Raw genomic sequence first — 20050 nt, forward strand, 5'->3', positions numbered from 1 at the left:
AAATTTAAGTTTTTCTGAAACCTTCGAGGAGAGGGAAGAGTAACACAATGAGATAGTACCTGTCAGGTCCGGGGCATTAATATAAACTGTCTCTATATCAGTCAAAGCTAAATGAGACTGATCCACATCAAAATCAGATATATTAAATCGTTCTTGAATAATTTGAAGAATGAAGTCATAATCACATTGCCTGTCAGTATCTAAATTATATTTTTTTTGTAATTTTGTAAATGATAGAGCCGAATTATTCTTAAAGAAATCATTAATAGAAAAAATATGTTTGCCATTCCAGTAATCTATATCTAGGTCTGGAAGAACATATCTCAAGGAACCAAGTGACATCGCCCTGGACCAAGTAATAGATCCTGGTAGTTTATTAAATAATCTATCCCAAGAGAGTATAGCCAATTTAGTTGAGGGGTACATTTTTGTAAACCTGGGCCGATTAGAATGTGAAACCCATAAAACATCTTTTATACAAAAAGGTTTTAGTTTATTAATTTCCATAATCAGCCATCTAGGCCAATCCCTGTCCAAATTAAATTTGAAAGCGCTAGACGCATTCGATGCATAATAATAATTCCTAAAATCTGGCACCCCCAATCCGAAATTGTCTCTAGAATTAGTCAAAGTGGTAAATTTGACTCTGCTAGGCTTCTTCCTCCATATAAACTTTATGAGGGCAGAACGCACCGAATCAAAAAAAGAAATAGGCACACTTAAAGGTATGGCTCTTAAAAAATACAAAATCTTAGGGAGAATAACCATCTTAATGGAGTGTATTCTACCCAACCATGAAATCTCAAGATTGTCCCACCTCTCAAGATCCAGTAGCAAAGAGGGCCAAAAAGTCTTTAAATTGTAAGCATACATATGTTTTAAATTTTTACATAAATTAATGCCTAAATAGGAAATAAAGCTCTTCCTCCAGTCAAAGTCATACGATCTTTTAAGAGCAGTCAAATCATTCCTCTTTATATGGAATGGTAATGCCTGTGTTTTGCTATCATTAATTTTATAAAAGGACACTTCACGAAATTCTCTAAGAAGAGAAAATAAATGACCCATAGAAGTAGCTGGATCACTTAACGTAAGAATTACATCGTCTGCAAATAAACCCAATTTGTGAGTATCTCCATCTATTGTAACACCCTGAATATTACTATCAACTCTTATTGCCTCAGCCAAAGGCTCAATAGCTAAAGCAAAAAGTAAAGGTGACAAAGGGCAACCCTGCCTAGTCCCATTGGATAACGAGAATGAGTCGGACAAAACTCCAGAGGCCAGCACTTTTGCAGTAGGCTTCTGATACAAAGCAAAAATAGCTTTTCTCAAAGCAGCTGGGAACCCAAACCGAATCAAAACATCTTCCAAATATCCCCAATGGACCCTATCAAATGCCTTTTCAGCATCGAGTGATAAAAATAAAGAGGGGTGTTTAGATTTTTGAATATATGAGATCAAATTAATAAAACGTCTCGTATTGTCTGTTGCTTGACGTCTGGGAATAAAACCTACTTGATCGTTATGAACAAGCAGAGGCAATAAACTTGAGATACGATTAGCTAATATTTTCGAGTATAATTTGGTGTCATTATTAATTAGAGAAATGGGCCTAAAATTGGAACACCTATCAGGTTCCTTTCCGGGTTTAGGTAAAGTAGAAATTTGGGCACAAAGGGATTCATCAGGAATATAGCCATTTTTCCAATATTCGTTAAACAATTTTGTTAAATGTGGCAATAAGATATTTTTAAATTTGTGATAGTATAGAGCAGAAAAACCATCAGGACCCGGTGCCTTACCAGATGGAGTATCTTTAATAGCTTGAAGCACCTCCTCCAAAGAAATGTCCGACTCAAGAAATTCAACATGAAAATCAGGGATTCTAGGGAGATTAGTTTTATCCAAAAATTCAGTTATTTTAGCAGAGGTTGGTTGCGTTTCCAGAGGGGAATCTTTAAGGTTATAAAGTGACTTATAATATGCAGCAAAAGAATTAGATATGTCCCTAGGATGTAAAATTTTCTGGCCAGAATCATCCAATATATAAGCTATTCTAGATTGTATAGTTTTTTGTTTTAATTTATTCGCTAATAAATTAGAGGCTTTATTACCCTTTGAGTAAAATGACATTTTTAAAGATCGTAAAGTTTTAGCACTCTTTTCCAAATTAAGTTTATCCAATTTTGTTTTCACGTCTTTAATTAAAGCTGAAACAGAGAAAGAAGGGCCTAACTTATTTGCTAAATTTAAATTATATAATTCTTTCTCCAAAGTTTTAACATTTGCAGACGATGTTTTCCTAATATAAGAATTTCTCTGAATAAAATGTCCTCTTAACACAGCCTTATGAGCATTCCAAATAGTAGAATATGGAATATCTTCAGTAATGTTTTCTTCAAAATATGAAGATAACGTTTTTTCAGCCAAGATTTTTTCATCTATGTTATTCAAAATGAAATCATTCAGTCTCCAAGGTCTATAAGGAACATGTGGTATTGTTTCATGAATACCCAAAGTAATAGGAGCATGATCTGACCATTTAAAATCTAAAATTTCAGCTTTCTCAATGAAAGCTAACATATTTTCAGGCACTAGAAAGCGATCGATACGAGAGTACATATTGTGGCCAGCTGAGTAAAAAGTATAATCTCTTTCATTAGGATGTAGGAGACGCCACACATCATAGTAACATTTGGATTGCAACAATTTGGAGCACCTCTTTGCAGTGGACATATAAGAATTTGAATTGGGAGAGGATTCCTCCCTCGAGACATCACTTTCAGGGTCCAATACGAAATTAGTATCACCACAAACAATCACTCTCCCCCTACATTCATCAAGAGCTGTTTGCATAACGTTTTTCAAATATTGAAATTGGGAACTCGTTGGAAAATAAACATTGAAAATTGAATAATCTACGTTATTCACTTTACCCACCCATAACACATATCTACCGTCAGGATCAATAATAGTTGTCAAAGTCTTGATAGCCAATGATTTGTTAAAAAAAATAGAAGTTCCCCTAGCCTTTGAAGAAAACTTAGAATGAAATTGAATGGGATAATACCTAGCAAAAATGTGGGGATTAAAATCATTTTTAAAGTGGGACTCCTGTATGCACAAAACATCTACACGCTTCTCCCTAGCCTCCTTCAACAACAGCCTTCTTTTATGAAAAGAGCCCAATCCCTTAACATTAAAGGACATTATTTTCAATACCATTGATTATAAGGAACATCAAAAATGAACACAAGACTGTGAATGGCTAAAACACAAAATAAAGGGATTGGGCCTAACACATCAAATTTTAAAAACATGAAAGGGTATTGTAAAGGAGGTACAAGCACGCACAGCGAGAGAACCAAAAGAAACAAAATAAGAAGTATCACACAAGAGCTTCCATTGATTACAAATGGGTAGGGGAAAAACAACAAAACTAAAAAAGAAATGATTCCCTTCCTAATGGGGAACCAACTAAATTTGGAACAAATAAAATATATACCAAAGATAAAAAAATAGGCCCAAAGAGAGGAGTAAAAAGAAATTAAAAATATACTCCTCTCCATTGATGGTAAAAAAAAAAGGCCTTACTGTTGGGGTGGTAGCGAGAGAACAGTGAGGACAGGGATAATGTAATAATTAATAACGTTGCATAAAAACGAATGAAAAAACAAAAAATAAAAGAAATCTATTAAAGACCCACACATTTAAGAAAAAAAATAGAAACAAAAGAAAACAAATAAAAATGGAAATAAATAATAAAAAAGAAACATTATCAACAAGTAGCCAGTTCGAATTAAGACAGTTAAAAAAAGACCTCAAAAATATATGGATAGTTTTAAAACAATAGCTGGGCGGTGTCCCTGTAGCAGTGTTTCTTAACAACATATCCATGCTCCTGCAGAGATACTGCAATGTTTATTTAACAAAGAAGTTCCGGTTGTTTACTCCTGAGAACAATAGAGGAATAAGGAAATTCCAGAGATTTGAAATAGGTGTGGCACGCCCAGTCAGCGCCATCAACTTGCAAAAAGAAAACAAAAAATAGAAAAACACGGAAAAAAAATCAATGTCTATATGTATAGAGCACATATCAATAAATCAAACCTATTACTCCGCAATAATGGCTCCTTCATCCAATATAGCTGCAGCTTCTGCAATTTTGGTATGCATTCTGCGATCAAATCTTTGTCCCTTAGATTCGTGACGTCTTGGCGAAAATATTTGTAAAAAATCCTTTCCCTCTTCCGGTGATGTTATAACATAGTTCTGACCATCATGCCTAAATAAAACTTTAACAGGGAATCCCCATCTGTATCGGATATTCAGAGCTTGTAATTCCCTTGTAAGATATTGAAAATCTTTTCTTCGTGACATAGTGGAAGCAGAAAAATCTTGAAAGAATTTGAGGTTTGTATACTCCTCACAGAGATTAGCACCCGTTCTCACAGCAGTCAGGAACTCATCCTTAACATGGAAGAAATGTAATCGTGCTATAGTGTCCCTTGCAGCCTCCTTAGGAGCTCGGTTGGACTTCGGCAGCCGATGGCATCGGTCAATCAAAATCTCTGGTTCAGCACGATTTTTCAGAACTGAGCCAATAATTTTTTTAACATATGCGCCTAGATCTTGATTTTGTATGGATTCAGGTATATTTCTGATCCGTATATTATTGCGCCTACTACGATCTTCCAAATCAGCAATTTTTAGCTTACTTAGCTCGAGTTGGTGTTCCAGCAGATCCACACGCTTTTCTAACTCTAAATGTGAGTTCCTCTGCAGACCAAGAGCCTGTTCAGTACGATCCACACGAATGTCCAGTTCGTTTATATCCTTCTTAATAACGGAAATCTCTTTCATCAAATCATCACGAATCCCATTCCTGAGATCCGTAAGCAGCTTTATTAATCGAGGTTCCGTAACAGTCATACCTGATCTCTCAAACTCCTCACCCATCTTAGCCTGTTTCTTACGTGGGGACTCAGTGTCTTCAATCACGAGCTTTTCCACAGGTTTCGAGGCACCCGAAGTTTTGGTTGAAAACTTCTGCTTTTGCATCTTCCAATCAGTCCAATAGTAGTTCGAGTCTGGAACGGGTCCACAGTTGAATGCTGTTTTTTTAATGAAAAAAGCCCAAATCCTCACAGAGCTCTTGCACTATGCTGCCATCTCACTCGATGGTCAAGCCACGCCCCCCCTAGCTTCCACATACTGCACCCCACAACATTACTTTTATGTTGGTTGTTATTTGGGCTGCTGAAGGCATGATTTAAAGCAGTTTTGGTGAATTAGAAACAAAAAAAGTTTTTTTGCAAAAAAGTATGGTGCTAGGTGTAGATAGCTTCATTATTTGAAAAGTAGATAGCTTCATGTTTTCATCCAAATACTGTATTGCTTGTAGCTTCCACATACTGCACCCCACAACATTACTTTTATGTTGGTTGTTATTTGGGCTGCTGAAGGCATGATTTAAAGCAGTTTTGGTGAATTAGAAACAAAAAAAGTTTTTTTGCAAAAAAGTATGGTGCTAAGTGTAACTAGCTTCATGTTTTCATCCAAATACTGTATTGCGTGTAGCTTCCACATACTGCATCCCACAACATTACTTTTATGTTGGTTGTTATTTGGGCTGCTGAAGGCATGATTTAAAGCAGTTTTGGTGAATTAGAAACAAAAAAAGTTTTTTTGCAAAAAAGTATGGTGCTAGGTGTAGATAGCTTCATGTTTTCATCCAAATACTGTATTGCTTGTAGCTTCCACATACTGCACCCCACAACATTACTTTTATGTTGGTTGTTATTTGGGCTGCTGAAGGCATGATTTAAAGCAGTTTTGGTGAATTAGAAACCAAAAAAGTTTTTTTGCAAAAAAGTATGGTGCTAGGTGTAGATAGCTTCATGTTTTCATCCAAATACTGTATTGCTTGTAGCTTCCACATACTGCACCCCACAACATTACTTTTATGTTGGTTGTTATTTAAGCTGCTGAAGGCATGATTTAAAGCAGTTTTGGTGAATAAGAAACAAAAAAGTTTTTTTGCAAAAAAGTATGGTGCTAGGTGTAGAATTATTTGAAAAGTAGATAGCTTCATGTTTTCATCCAAATACTGTATTGCTTGTAGCTTCCACATACTGCACCCCACAACATTACTTTTATGTTGGTTGTTATTTGGGCTGCTGAAGGCATGATTTAAAGCAGTTTTGGTGAATTAAAAACAAAAAAAGTTTTTTTGCAAAAAAGTATGGTGCTAAGTGTAACTAGCTTCATGTTTTCATCCAAATACTGTATTGCGTGTAGCTTCCACATACTGCATCCCACAACATTACTTTTATGTTGGTTGTTATTTGGGCTGCTGAAGGCATGATTTAAAGCAGTTTTGGTGAATTAGAAACAAAAAAAGTTTTTTTGCAAAAAAGTATGGTGCTAGGTGTAGATAGCTTCATGTTTTCATCCAAATACTGTATTGCTTGTAGCTTCCACATACTGCACCCCACAACATTACTTTTATGTTGGTTGTTATTTGGGCTGCTGAAGGCATGATTTAAAGCAGTTTTGGTGAATTAGAAACCAAAAAAGTTTTTTTGCAAAAAAGTATGGTGCTAGGTGTAGATAGCTTCATGTTTTCATCCAAATACTGTATTGCTTGTAGCTTCCACATACTGCACCCCACAACATTACTTTTATGTTGGTTGTTATTTGGGCTTCTGAAGGCATGATTTAAAGCAGTTTTGGTGAATAAGAAACAAAAAAGTTTTTTTGCAAAAAAGTATGGTGCTAGGTGTAGAATTATTTGAAAAGTAGATAGCTTCATGTTTTCATCCAAATACTGTATTGCTTGTAGCTTCCACATACTGCACCCCACAACATTACTTTTATGTTGGTTGTTATTTGGGCTGCTGAAGGCATGATTTAAAGCAGTTTTGGTGAATTAGAAACAAAAAAAGTTTTTTTGCAAAAAAGTATGGTGCTAGGTGTAGATAGCTTCATTATTTGAAAAGTAGATAGCTTCATGTTTTCATCCAAATACTGTATTGCTTGTAGCTTCCACATACTGCACACCACAGCATTACTTTTATGTTGGTTGTTATTTGGGCTGCTGAAGGCATGATTTAAAGCAGTTTTGGTGAATTAGAAACAAAAAAAGTTTTTTGCAAAAAAGTATGGTGCTAAGTGTAAGTAGCTTCATTTTTTCATCCAAATACTGTATTGCGTGTAGCTTCCACATACTGCATCCCACAACATTACTTTTATGTTGGTTGTTATTTGGCCTGCTGAAGGCATGATTTAAAGCAGTTTTGGTGAATTAGAAACAAAAAAAGTTTTTTTGCAAAAAAGTATGGTGCTCGGTGTAGATAGCTTCATGTTTTCATCCAAATACTGTATTGCTTGTAGCTTCCACATACTGCACCCCACAACATTACTTTTATGTTGGTTGTTATTTGGGCTGCTGAAGGCATGATTTAAAGCAGTTTTGGTGAATTAGAAACAAAAAAAGTTTTTTTGCAAAAAAGTATGGTGCTAGGTGTAGATAGCTTCATGTTTTCATCCAAATACTGTATTGCGTGTAGCTTCCACATACTGCATCCCACAACATTACTTTTATGTTGTTTGTTATTTGGGCTGCTGAAGGCATGATTTAAAGCAGTTTTGGTGAATTAGAAACTAAAAAAGTTTTTTTGCAAAAAAGTATGGTGCTAGGTGTAGATAGCTTCATCATTTGAAAAGTAGATAGCTTCATGTTTTCATCCAAATACTGTATTGCTTGTAGCTGCCACATACTGCATCCCACAACATTACTTTTATGTTGGTTGTTATTTGGGCTGCTGAAGGCATGATTTAAAGCAGTTTTGGTGAATTAGAAACAAAAAAAGTTTTTTTGCAAAAAAGTATGGTGCTAAGTGTAACTAGCTTCATGTTTTCATCCAAATACTGTATTGCTTGTAGCTTCCACATACTGCACCAGACAACATTACTTTTATGTTGGTTGTTATCTGGGCTGCTGAAGGCATGATTTAAAGCAGTTTTGGTGAATTAGAAACAAAAAAAGTTTTTTTGCAAAAAAGTATGGTGCTAAGTGTAACTAGCTTCATGTTTTCATCCAAATACTGTATTGCTTGTAGCTTCCACATACTACACCCCACAACATTACTTTTATGTTGGTTGTTATTTGGGCTGCTGAAGGCATGATTTAAAGCAGTTTTGGTGAATTAGAAACAAAAAAAGTTTTTTTGCAAAAAAGTATGGTGCTAGGTGTAGATAGCTTCATCATTTGAAAAGTAGATAGCTTCATGTTTTCATCCAAATACTGTATTGCTTGTAGCTTCCACATACTGCACCCCACAACATTACTTTTATGTTGGTTGTTATTTGGGCTGCTGAAGGCATGATTTAAAGCAGTTTTGGTGAATTAGAAACAAAAAAAGTTTTTTTGCAAAAAAGTATGGTGCTAGGTGTAGATAGCTTCATGTTTTCATCCAAATACTGTATTGCTTGTAGCTTCCACATACTGCACCCCACAACATTACTTTTATGTTGGTTGTTATTTGGGCTGCTGAAGGCATGATTTAAAGCAGTTTTGGTGAATTAGAAACCAAAAAAGTTTTTTTGCAAAAAAGTATGGTGCTAGGTGTAGATAGCTTCATGTTTTCATCCAAATACTGTATTGCTTGTAGCTTCCACATACTGCACCCCACAACATTACTTTTATGTTGGTTGTTATTTGGGCTGCTGAAGGCATGATTTAAAGCAGTTTTGGTGAATAAGAAACAAAAAAGTTTTTTTGCAAAAAAGTATGGTGCTAGGTGTAGAATTATTTGAAAAGTAGATAGCTTCATGTTTTCATCCAAATACTGTATTGCTTGTAGCTTCCACATACTGCACCCCACAACATTACTTTTATGTTGGTTGTCATTTGGGCTGCTGAAGGCATGATTTAAAGCAGTTTTGGTGAATTAAAAACAAAAAAAGTTTTTTTGCAAAAAAGTATGGTGCTAGGTGTAGATAGCTTCATTATTTGAAAAGTAGATAGCTTCATGTTTTCATCCAAATACTGTATTGCTTGTAGCTTCCACATACTGCACCCCACAACATTACTTTTATGTTGGTTGTTATTTGGGCTGCTGAAGGCATGATTTAAAGCAGTTTTGGTGAATTAGAAACAAAAAAAGTTTTTTGCAAAAAAGTATGGTGCTAAGTGTAACTAGCTTCATTTTTTCATCCAAATACTGTATTGCGTGTAGCTTCCACATACTGCATCCCACAACATTACTTTTATGTTGGTTGTTATTTGGGCTGCTGAAGGCATGATTTAAAGCAGTTTTGGTGAATTAGAAACAAAAAAAGTTTTTTTGCAAAAAAGTATGGTGCTAGGTGTAGATAGCTTCATGTTTTCATCCAAATACTGTATTCCTTGTAGCTTCCACATACTGCACCCCACAACATTACTTTTATGTTGGTTGTTATTTGGGCTGCTGAAGGCATGATTTAAAGCAGTTTTGGTGAATTAGAAACAAAAAAAGTTTTTTTGAAAAAAGTATGGTGCTAAGTGTAGATAGCTTCATGTTTTCATCCAAATACTGTATTGCTTGTAGCTTCCACATACTGCACCCCACAACATTACTTTTATGTTGGTTGTTATTTGGGCTGCTGAAGGCATGATTTAAAGCAGTTTTGGTGAATTAGAAACAAAAAAAGTTTTTTTGCAAAAAAGTATGGTGCTAGGTGTAGATAGCTTCATGTTTTCATCCAAATACTGTATTGCTTGTAGCTTCCACATACTGCACCCCACAACATTACTTTTATGTTGGTTGTTATTTGGGCTGCTGAAGGCATGATTTAAAGCAGTTTTGGTGAATTAGAAACAAAAAAAGTTTTTTTGCAAAAAAGTATGGTGCTAGGTGTAGATAGCTTCATTATTTGAAAAGTAGATAGCTTCATGTTTTCATCCAAATACTGTATTGCTTGTAGCTTCCACATACTGCACCCCACAACATTACTTTTATGTTGGTTGTTATTTGGGCTGCTGAAGGCATGATTTAAAGCAGTTTTGGTGAATTAGAAACCAAAAAAGTTTTTTTGCAAAAAAGTATGGTGCTAGGTGTAGATAGCTTCATGTTTTCATCCAAATACTGTATTGCTTGTAGCTTCCACATACTGCACCCCACAACATTACTTTTATGTTGGTTGTTATTTGGGCTGCTGAAGGCATGATTTAAAGCAGTTTTGGTGAATTAGAAACAAAAAAGTTTTTTTGCAAAAAAGTATGGTGCTAGGTGTAGAATTATTTGAAAAGTAGATAGCTTCATGTTTTCATCCAAATACTGTATTGCTTGTAGCTTCCACATACTGCACCCCACAACATTACTTTTATGTTGGTTGTTATTTGGGTTGCTGAAGGCATGATTTAAAGCAGTTTTGGTGAATTAGAAACAAAAAAAGTTTTTTTGCAAAAAAGTATGGTGCTAGGTGTAGATAGCTTCATTATTTGAAAAGTAGATAGCTTCATGTTTTCATCCAAATACTGTATTGCTTGTAGCTTCCACATACTGCACCCCACAACATTACTTTTATGTTGGTTGTTATTTGGGCTGCTGAAGGCATGATTTAAAGCAGTTTTGGTGAATTAGAAACCAAAAAAGTTTTTTTGCAAAAAAGTATGGTGCTAGGTGTAGATAGCTTCATGTTTTCATCCAAATACTGTATTGCTTGTAGCTTCCACATACTGCACCCCACAACATTACTTTTATGTTGGTTGTGATTTGGGCTGCTGAAGGCATGATTTAAAGCAGTTTTGGTGAATTAGAAACAAAAAAGTTTTTTTGCAAAAAAGTATGGTGCTAGGTGTAGAATTATTTGAAAAGTAGATAGCTTCATGTTTTCATCCAAATACTGTATTGCTTGTAGCTTCCACATACTGCACCTCACAACATTACTTTTATGTTGGTTGTTATTTGGGCTGCTGAAGGCATGATTTAAAGCAGTTTTGGTGAATTAGAAACAAAAAAAGTTTTTTTGCAAAAAAGTATGGTGCTAGGTGTAGATAGCTTCATTATTTGAAAAGTAGATAGCTTCATTTTTTCATCCAAATACTGTATTGCGTGTAGCTTCCACATACTGCATCCCACAACATTACTTTTATGTTGGTTGTTATTTGGACAGCTGAAGGCATGATTTAAAGCAGTTTTGGTGAATTAGAAACAAAAAAAGTTTTTTTGCAAAAAAGTATGGTGCTAGGTGTAGATAGCTTCATTATTTGAAAAGTAGATAGCTTCATTTTTTCATCCAAATACTGTATTGCGTGTAGCTTCCACATACTGCACCTCACAACATTACTTTTATGTTGGTTGTTATTTGGGCTGCTGAAGGCATGATTTAAAGCAGTTTTGGTGAATTAGAAACAAAAAAAGTTTTTTTGCAAAAAAGTATGGTGCTAGGTGTAGATAGCTTCATTATTTGAAAAGTAGATAGCTTCATGTTTTCATCCAAATACTGTATTGCTTGTAGCTTCCACATACTGCACCCCACAACATTACTTTTATGTTGGTTGTTATTTGGGCTGCTGAAGGCATGATTTAAAGCAGTTTTGGTGAATTAGAAACAAAAAAAGTTTTTTGCAAAAAAGTATGGTGGTAAGTGTAACTAGCTTCATTTTTTCATCCAAATACTGTATTGCGTGTAGCTTCCACATACTGCATCCCACAACATTACTTTTATGTTGGTTGTTATTTGGACTGCTGAAGGCATGATTTAAAGCAGTTTTGGTGAATTAGAAACAAAAAAAGTTTTTTTGCAAAAAAGTATGGTGCTAGGTGTAGATAGCTTCATTATTTGAAAACTAGATAGCTTCATGTTTTCATCCAAATACTGTATAGCTTGTAGCTTCCACATACTGCACCCCACAACATTAATTTTATGTTGGTTGTTATTTGGGCTGCTGAAGGCATGATTTAAAGCTGTTTTGGTGAATTAGAAACAAACAAAAGTTCTTTTGCAAAAAAGTATGGTGCTAGGTGTAGAGAGCTTCATGTTTTCATCCAAATACTGTATTGCTTGTAGCTTCCACATACTGCACCCCACAACATTACTTTTATGTTGGTTGTTATTTGGGCTGCTGAAGGCATGATTTAAAGCAGTTTTGGTGAATTAGAAACCAAAAAAGTTTTTTTGCAAAAAAGTATGGTGCTAGGTGTAGATAGCTTCATGTTTTCATCCAAATACTGTATTGCTTGTAGCTTCCACATACTGCACCCCACAACATTACTTTTATGTTGGTTGTTATTTGGGCTGCTGAAGGCATGATTTAAAGCAGTTTTGGTGAATTAGAAACCAAAAAAGTTTTTTTGCAAAAAAGTATGGTGCTAGGTGTAGATAGCTTCATGTTTTCATCCAAATACTGTATTGCTTGTAGCTTCCACATACTGCACCCCACAACATTACTTTTATGTTGGTTGTTATTTGGGCTGCTGAAGGCATGATTTAAAGCAGTTTTGGTGAATAAGAAACAAAAAAGTTTTTTTGCAAAAAAGTATGGTGCTAGGTGTAGAATTATTTGAAAAGTAGATAGCTTCATGTTTTCATCCAAATACTGTATTGCTTGTAGCTTCCACATACTGCACCCCACAACATTACTTTTATGTTGGTTGTCATTTGGGCTGCTGAAGGCATGATTTAAAGCAGTTTTGGTGAATTAAAAACAAAAAAAGTTTTTTTGCAAAAAAGTATGGTGCTAGGTGTAGATAGCTTCATTATTTGAAAAGTAGATAGCTTCATGTTTTCATCCAAATACTGTATTGCTTGTAGCTTCCACATACTGCACCCCACAACATTACTTTTATGTTGGTTGTTATTTGGGCTGCTGAAGGCATGATTTAAAGCAGTTTTGGTGAATTAGAAACAAAAAAAGTTTTTTGCAAAAAAGTATGGTGCTAAGTGTAACTAGCTTCATTTTTTCATCCAAATACTGTATTGCGTGTAGCTTCCACATACTGCATCCCACAACATTACTTTTATGTTGGTTGTTATTTGGACTGCTGAAGGCATGATTTAAAGCAGTTTTGGTGAATTAGAAACAAAAAAAGTTTTTTTGCAAAAAAGTATGGTGCTAGGTGTAGATAGCTTCATGTTTTCATCCAAATACTGTATTCCTTGTAGCTTCCACATACTGCACCCCACAACATTACTTTTATGTTGGTTGTTATTTGGGCTGCTGAAGGCATGATTTAAAGCAGTTTTGGTGAATTAGAAACAAAAAAAGTTTTTTTGAAAAAAGTATGGTGCTAAGTGTAGATAGCTTCATGTTTTCATCCAAATACTGTATTGCTTGTAGCTTCCACATACTGCACCCCACAACATTACTTTTATGTTGGTTGTTATTTGGGCTGCTGAAGGCATGATTTAAAGCAGTTTTGGTGAATTAGAAACAAAAAAAGTTTTTTTGCAAAAAAGTATGGTGCTAGGTGTAGATAGCTTCATGTTTTCATCCAAATACTGTATTGCTTGTAGCTTCCACATACTGCACCCCACAACATTACTTTTATGTTGGTTGTTATTTGGGCTGCTGAAGGCATGATTTAAAGCAGTTTTGGTGAATTAGAAACAAAAAAAGTTTTTTTGCAAAAAAGTATGGTGCTAGGTGTAGATAGCTTCATTATTTGAAAAGTAGATAGCTTCATGTTTTCATCCAAATACTGTATTGCTTGTAGCTTCCACATACTGCACCCCACAACATTACTTTTATGTTGGTTGTTATTTGGGCTGCTGAAGGCATGATTTAAAGCAGTTTTGGTGAATTAGAAACCAAAAAAGTTTTTTTGCAAAAAAGTATGGTGCTAGGTGTAGATAGCTTCATGTTTTCATCCAAATACTGTATTGCTTGTAGCTTCCACATACTGCACCCCACAACATTACTTTTATGTTGGTTGTTATTTGGGCTGCTGAAGGCATGATTTAAAGCAGTTTTGGTGAATTAGAAACAAAAAAGTTTTTTTGCAAAAAAGTATGGTGCTAGGTGTAGAATTATTTGAAAAGTAGATAGCTTCATGTTTTCATCCAAATACTGTATTGCTTGTAGCTTCCACATACTGCACCTCACAACATTACTTTTATGTTGGTTGTTATTTGGGCTGCTGAAGGCATGATTTAAAGCAGTTTTGGTGAATTAGAAACAAAAAAAGTTTTTTTGCAAAAAAGTATGGTGCTAGGTGTAGATAGCTTCATTATTTGAAAAGTAGATAGCTTCATGTTTTCATCCAAATACTGTATTGCTTGTAGCTTCCACATACTGCACCCCACAACATTACTTTTATGTTGGTTGTTATTTGGGCTGCTGAAGGCATGATTTAAAGCAGTTTTGGTGAATTAGAAACAAAAAAAGTTTTTTGCAAAAAAGTATGGTGCTAAGTGTAACTAGCTTCATTTTTTCATCCAAATACTGTATTGCGTGTAGCTTCCACATACTGCATCCCACAACATTACTTTTATGTTGGTTGTTATTTGGACAGCTGAAGGCATGATTTAAAGCAGTTTTGGTGAATCAGAAACCAAAAAAGTTTTTTTGCAAAAAAGTATGGTGCTAGGTGTAGATAGCTTCATGTTTTCATCCAAATACTGTATTGCTTGTAGCTTCCACATACTGCACCCCACAACATTACTTTTATGTTGGTTGTTATTTGGGCTGCTGAAGGCATGATTTAAAGCAGTTTTGGTGAATTAGAAACCAAAAAAGTTTTTTTGCAAAAAAGTATGGTGCTAGGTGTAGATAGCTTCATGTTTTCATCCAAATACTGTATTGCTTGTAGCTTCCACATACTGCACCCCACAACATTACTTTTATGTTGGTTGTTATTTGGGCTGCTGAAGGCATGATTTAAAGCAGTTTTGGTGAATTAGAAACAAAAAAAGTTTTTTGCAAAAAAGTATGGTGGTAAGTGTAACTAGCTTCATTTTTTCATCCAAATACTGTATTGCGTGTAGCTTCCACATACTGCATCCCACAACATTACTTTTATGTTGGTTGTTATTTGGACTGCTGAAGGCATGATTTAAAGCAGTTTTGGTGAATTAGAAACAAAAAAAGTTTTTTTGCAAAAAAGTATGGTGCTAGGTGTAGATAGCTTCATTATTTGAAAAGTAGATAGCTTCATGTTTTCATCCAAATACTGTATAGCTTGTAGCTTCCACATACTGCACCCCACAACATTAATTTTATGTTGGTTGTTATTTGGGCTGCTGAAGGCATGATTTAAAGCTGTTTTGGTGAATTAGAAACAAAAAAAGTTATTTTGCAAAAAAGTATGGTGCTAGGTGTAACTAGCTTCATGTTTTCCTCCAAATACTGTATTGCTTGTAGCTTCCACATACTGCACCCCACAACATAACTTTTATGTTGGTTGTTATTTGGGCTGCTGAAGGCATGATTTAAAGCAGTTTTGGTGAATTAGAAACAAAAAAAGTTTTTTTGAAAAAAGTATGGTGCTAAGTGTAACTAGCTTCATGTTTTCATCCAAATACTGTATTGCTTGTAGCTTCCACATACTGCACCCCACAACATTACTTTTATGTTGGTTGTTATTTGGGCTGCTGAAGGCATGATTTAAAGCAGTTTTGGTGAATTAGAAACAAAAAAAGTTTTTTTGCAAAAAAGTATGGTGCTAGGTGTAGAGAGCTTCATGTTTTCATCCAAATACTGTATTGCTTGTAGCTTCCACATACTGCACCCCACAACATTACTTTTATGTTGGTTGTTATTTGGGCTGCTGAAGGCATGATTTAAAGCAGTTTTGGTGAATTAGAAACAAAAAAAGTTTTTTTGCAAAAAAATATGGTGCTAGGTGTAGATAGCTTCATGTTTTCATCCAAATACTGTATTGCTTGTAGCTTCCACATACTGCACCCCACAACATTACTTTTATGTTGGTTGTTATTTGGGCTGCTGAAGGCATGATTTAAAGCAGTTTTGGTGAATTAGAAACCAAAAAAGTTTTTTTGCAAAAAAGTATGGTGCTAGGTGTAGATAGCTTCATGTTTTCATCCAAATACTGTATTGCTTGTAGCTTCCACATACTGCACCCCACAACATTACTTTTATGTTGGTTGTTATTTGGGCTGCTGAAGGCATGATTTAAAGCAGTTTTGGTGAATAAGAAACAAAAAAGTTTTTTTGCAAAAAAGTATGGTGCTAGGTGTAGAATTATTTGAAAAGTAGATAGCTTCATGTTTTCATCCAAATACTGTATTGCTTGTAGCTTCCACATACTGCACCCCACAACATTACTTTTATGTTGGTTGTCATTTGGGCTGCTGAAGGCATGATTTAAAGCAGTTTTGGTGAATTAAAAACAAAAAAAGTTTTTTTGCAAAAAAGTATGGTGCTAGGTGTAGATAGCTTCATTATTTGAAAAGTAGATAGCTTCATGTTTTCAACCAAATACTGTATTGCTTGTAGCTTCCACATACTGCACCCCACAACATTACTTTTATGTTGGTTGTTATTTGGGCTGCTGAAGGCATGATTTAAAGCAGTTTTGGTGAATTAGAAACAAATAAAGTTTTTTGCAAAAAAGTATGGTGCTAAGTGTAACTAGCTTCATTTTTTCATCCAAATACTGTATTGCGTGTAGCTTCCACATACTGCATCCCACAACATTACTTTTATGTTGGTTGTTATTTGGACTGCTGAAGGCATGATTTAAAGCAGTTTTGGTGAATTAGAAACAAAAAAAGTTTTTTTGCAAAAAAGTATGGTGCTAGGTGTAGATAGCTTCATGTTTTCATCCAAATACTGTATTCCTTGTAGCTTCCACATACTGCACCCCACAACATTACTTTTATGTTGGTTGTTATTTGGGCTGCTGAAGGCATGATTTAAAGCAGTTTTGGTGAATTAGAAACAAAAAAAGTTTTTTTGCAAAAAAGTATGGTGCTAAGTGTAACTAGCTTCATGTTTTCATCCAAATACTGTATTGCGTGTAGCTTCCACATACTGCATCCCACAACATTACTTTTATGTTGGTTGTTATTTGGGCTGCTGAAGGCATGATTTAAAGCAGTTTTGGTGAATTAGAAACAAAAAAAGTTTTTTTGCAAAAAAGTATGGTGCTAGGTGTAGATAGCTTCATGTTTTCATCCAAATACTGTATTGCTTGTAGCTTCCACATACTGCACCCCACAACATTACTTTTATGTTGGTTGTTATTTGGGCTGCTGAAGGCATGATTTAAAGCAGTTTTGGTGAATTAGAAACCAAAAAAGTTTTTTTGCAAAAAAGTATGGTGCTAGGTGTAGATAGCTTCATGTTTTCATCCAAATACTGTATTGCTTGTAGCTTCCACATACTGCACCCCACAACATTACTTTTATGTTGGTTGTTATTTGGGCTTCTGAAGGCATGATTTAAAGCAGTTTTGGTGAATAAGAAACAAAAAAGTTTTTTTGCAAAAAAGTATGGTGCTAGGTGTAGAATTATTTGAAAAGTAGATAGCTTCATGTTTTCATCCAAATACTGTATTGCTTGTAGCTTCCACATACTGCACCCCACAACATTACTTTTATGTTGGTTGTTATTTGGGCTGCTGAAGGCATGATTTAAAGCAGTTTTGGTGAATTAGAAACAAAAAAAGTTTTTTTGCAAAAAAGTATGGTGCTAGGTGTAGATAGCTTCATTATTTGAAAAGTAGATAGCTTCATGTTTTCATCCAAATACTGTATTGCTTGTAGCTTCCACATACTGCACACCACAGCATTACTTTTATGTTGGTTGTTATTTGGGCTGCTGAAGGCATGATTTAAAGCAGTTTTGGTGAATTAGAAACAAAAAAAGTTTTTTGCAAAAAAGTATGGTGCTAAGTGTAAGTAGCTTCATTTTTTCATCCAAATACTGTATTGCGTGTAGCTTCCACATACTGCATCCCACAACATTACTTTTATGTTGGTTGTTATTTGGCCTGCTGAAGGCATGATTTAAAGCAGTTTTGGTGAATTAGAAACAAAAAAAGTTTTTTTGCAAAAAAGTATGGTGCTCGGTGTAGATAGCTTCATGTTTTCATCCAAATACTGTATTGCTTGTAGCTTCCACATACTGCACCCCACAACATTACTTTTATGTTGGTTGTTATTTGGGCTGCTGAAGGCATGATTTAAAGCAGTTTTGGTGAATTAGAAACAAAAAAAGTTTTTTTGCAAAAAAGTATGGTGCTAGGTGTAGATAGCTTCATGTTTTCATCCAAATACTGTATTGCGTGTAGCTTCCACATACTGCATCCCACAACATTACTTTTATGTTGTTTGTTATTTGGGCTGCTGAAGGCATGATTTAAAGCAGTTTTGGTGAATTAGAAACTAAAAAAGTTTTTTTGCAAAAAAGTATGGTGCTAGGTGTAGATAGCTTCATCATTTGAAAAGTAGATAGCTTCATGTTTTCATCCAAATACTGTATTGCTTGTAGCTGCCACATACTGCATCCCACAACATTACTTTTATGTTGGTTGTTATTTGGGCTGCTGAAGGCATGATTTAAAGCAGTTTTGGTGAATTAGAAACAAAAAAAGTTTTTTTGCAAAAAAGTATGGTGCTAAGTGTAACTAGCTTCATGTTTTCATCCAAATACTGTATTGCTTGTAGCTTCCACATACTGCACCAGACAACATTACTTTTATGTTGGTTGTTATCTGGGCTGCTGAAGGCATGATTTAAAGCAGTTTTGGTGAATTAGAAACAAAAAAAGTTTTTTTGCAAAAAAGTATGGTGCTAAGTGTAACTAGCTTCATGTTTTCATCCAAATACTGTATTGCTTGTAGCTTCCACATACTACACCCCACAACATTACTTTTATGTTGGTTGTTATTTGGGCTGCTGAAGGCATGATTTAAAGCAGTTTTGGTGAATTAGAAACAAAAAAAGTTTTTTTGCAAAAAAGTATGGTGCTAGGTGTAGATAGCTTCATCATTTGAAAAGTAGATAGCTTCATGTTTTCATCCAAATACTGTATTGCTTGTAGCTTCCACATACTGCACCCCACAACATTACTTTTATGTTGGTTGTTATTTGGGCTGCTGAAGGCATGATTTAAAGCAGTTTTGGTGAATTAGAAACAAAAAAAGTTTTTTTGCAAAAAAGTATGGTGCTAGGTGTAGATAGCTTCATGTTTTCATCCAAATACTGTATTGCTTGTAGCTTCCACATACTGCACCCCACAACATTACTTTTATGTTGGTTGTTATTTGGGCTGCTGAAGGCATGATTTAAAGCAGTTTTGGTGAATTAGAAACCAAAAAAGTTTTTTTGCAAAAAAGTATGGTGCTAGGTGTAGATAGCTTCATGTTTTCATCCAAATACTGTATTGCTTGTAGCTTCCACATACTGCACCCCACAACATTACTTTTATGTTGGTTGTTATTTGGGCTGCTGAAGGCATGATTTAAAGCAGTTTTGGTGAATAAGAAACAAAAAAGTTTTTTTGCAAAAAAGTATGGTGCTAGGTGTAGAATTATTTGAAAAGTAGATAGCTTCATGTTTTCATCCAAATACTGTATTGCTTGTAGCTTCCACATACTGCACCCCACAACATTACTTTTATGTTGGTTGTCATTTGGGCTGCTGAAGGCATGATTTAAAGCAGTTTTGGTGAATTAAAAACAAAAAAAGTTTTTTTGCAAAAAAGTATGGTGCTAGGTGTAGATAGCTTCATTATTTGAAAAGTAGATAGCTTCATGTTTTCATCCAAATACTGTATTGCTTGTAGCTTCCACATACTGCACCCCACAACATTACTTTTATGTTGGTTGTTATTTGGGCTGCTGAAGGCATGATTTAAAGCAGTTTTGGTGAATTAGAAACAAAAAAAGTTTTTTGCAAAAAAGTATGGTGCTAAGTGTAACTAGCTTCATTTTTTCATCCAAATACTGTATTGCGTGTAGCTTCCACATACTGCATCCCACAACATTACTTTTATGTTGGTTGTTATTTGGGCTGCTGAAGGCATGATTTAAAGCAGTTTTGGTGAATTAGAAACAAAAAAAGTTTTTTTGCAAAAAAGTATGGTGCTAGGTGT

This window comes from Spea bombifrons, chromosome 8 (assembly GCF_027358695.1).
Source record: "Spea bombifrons isolate aSpeBom1 chromosome 8, aSpeBom1.2.pri, whole genome shotgun sequence".
Taxonomy (NCBI): domain Eukaryota; kingdom Metazoa; phylum Chordata; class Amphibia; order Anura; family Pelobatidae; genus Spea; species Spea bombifrons.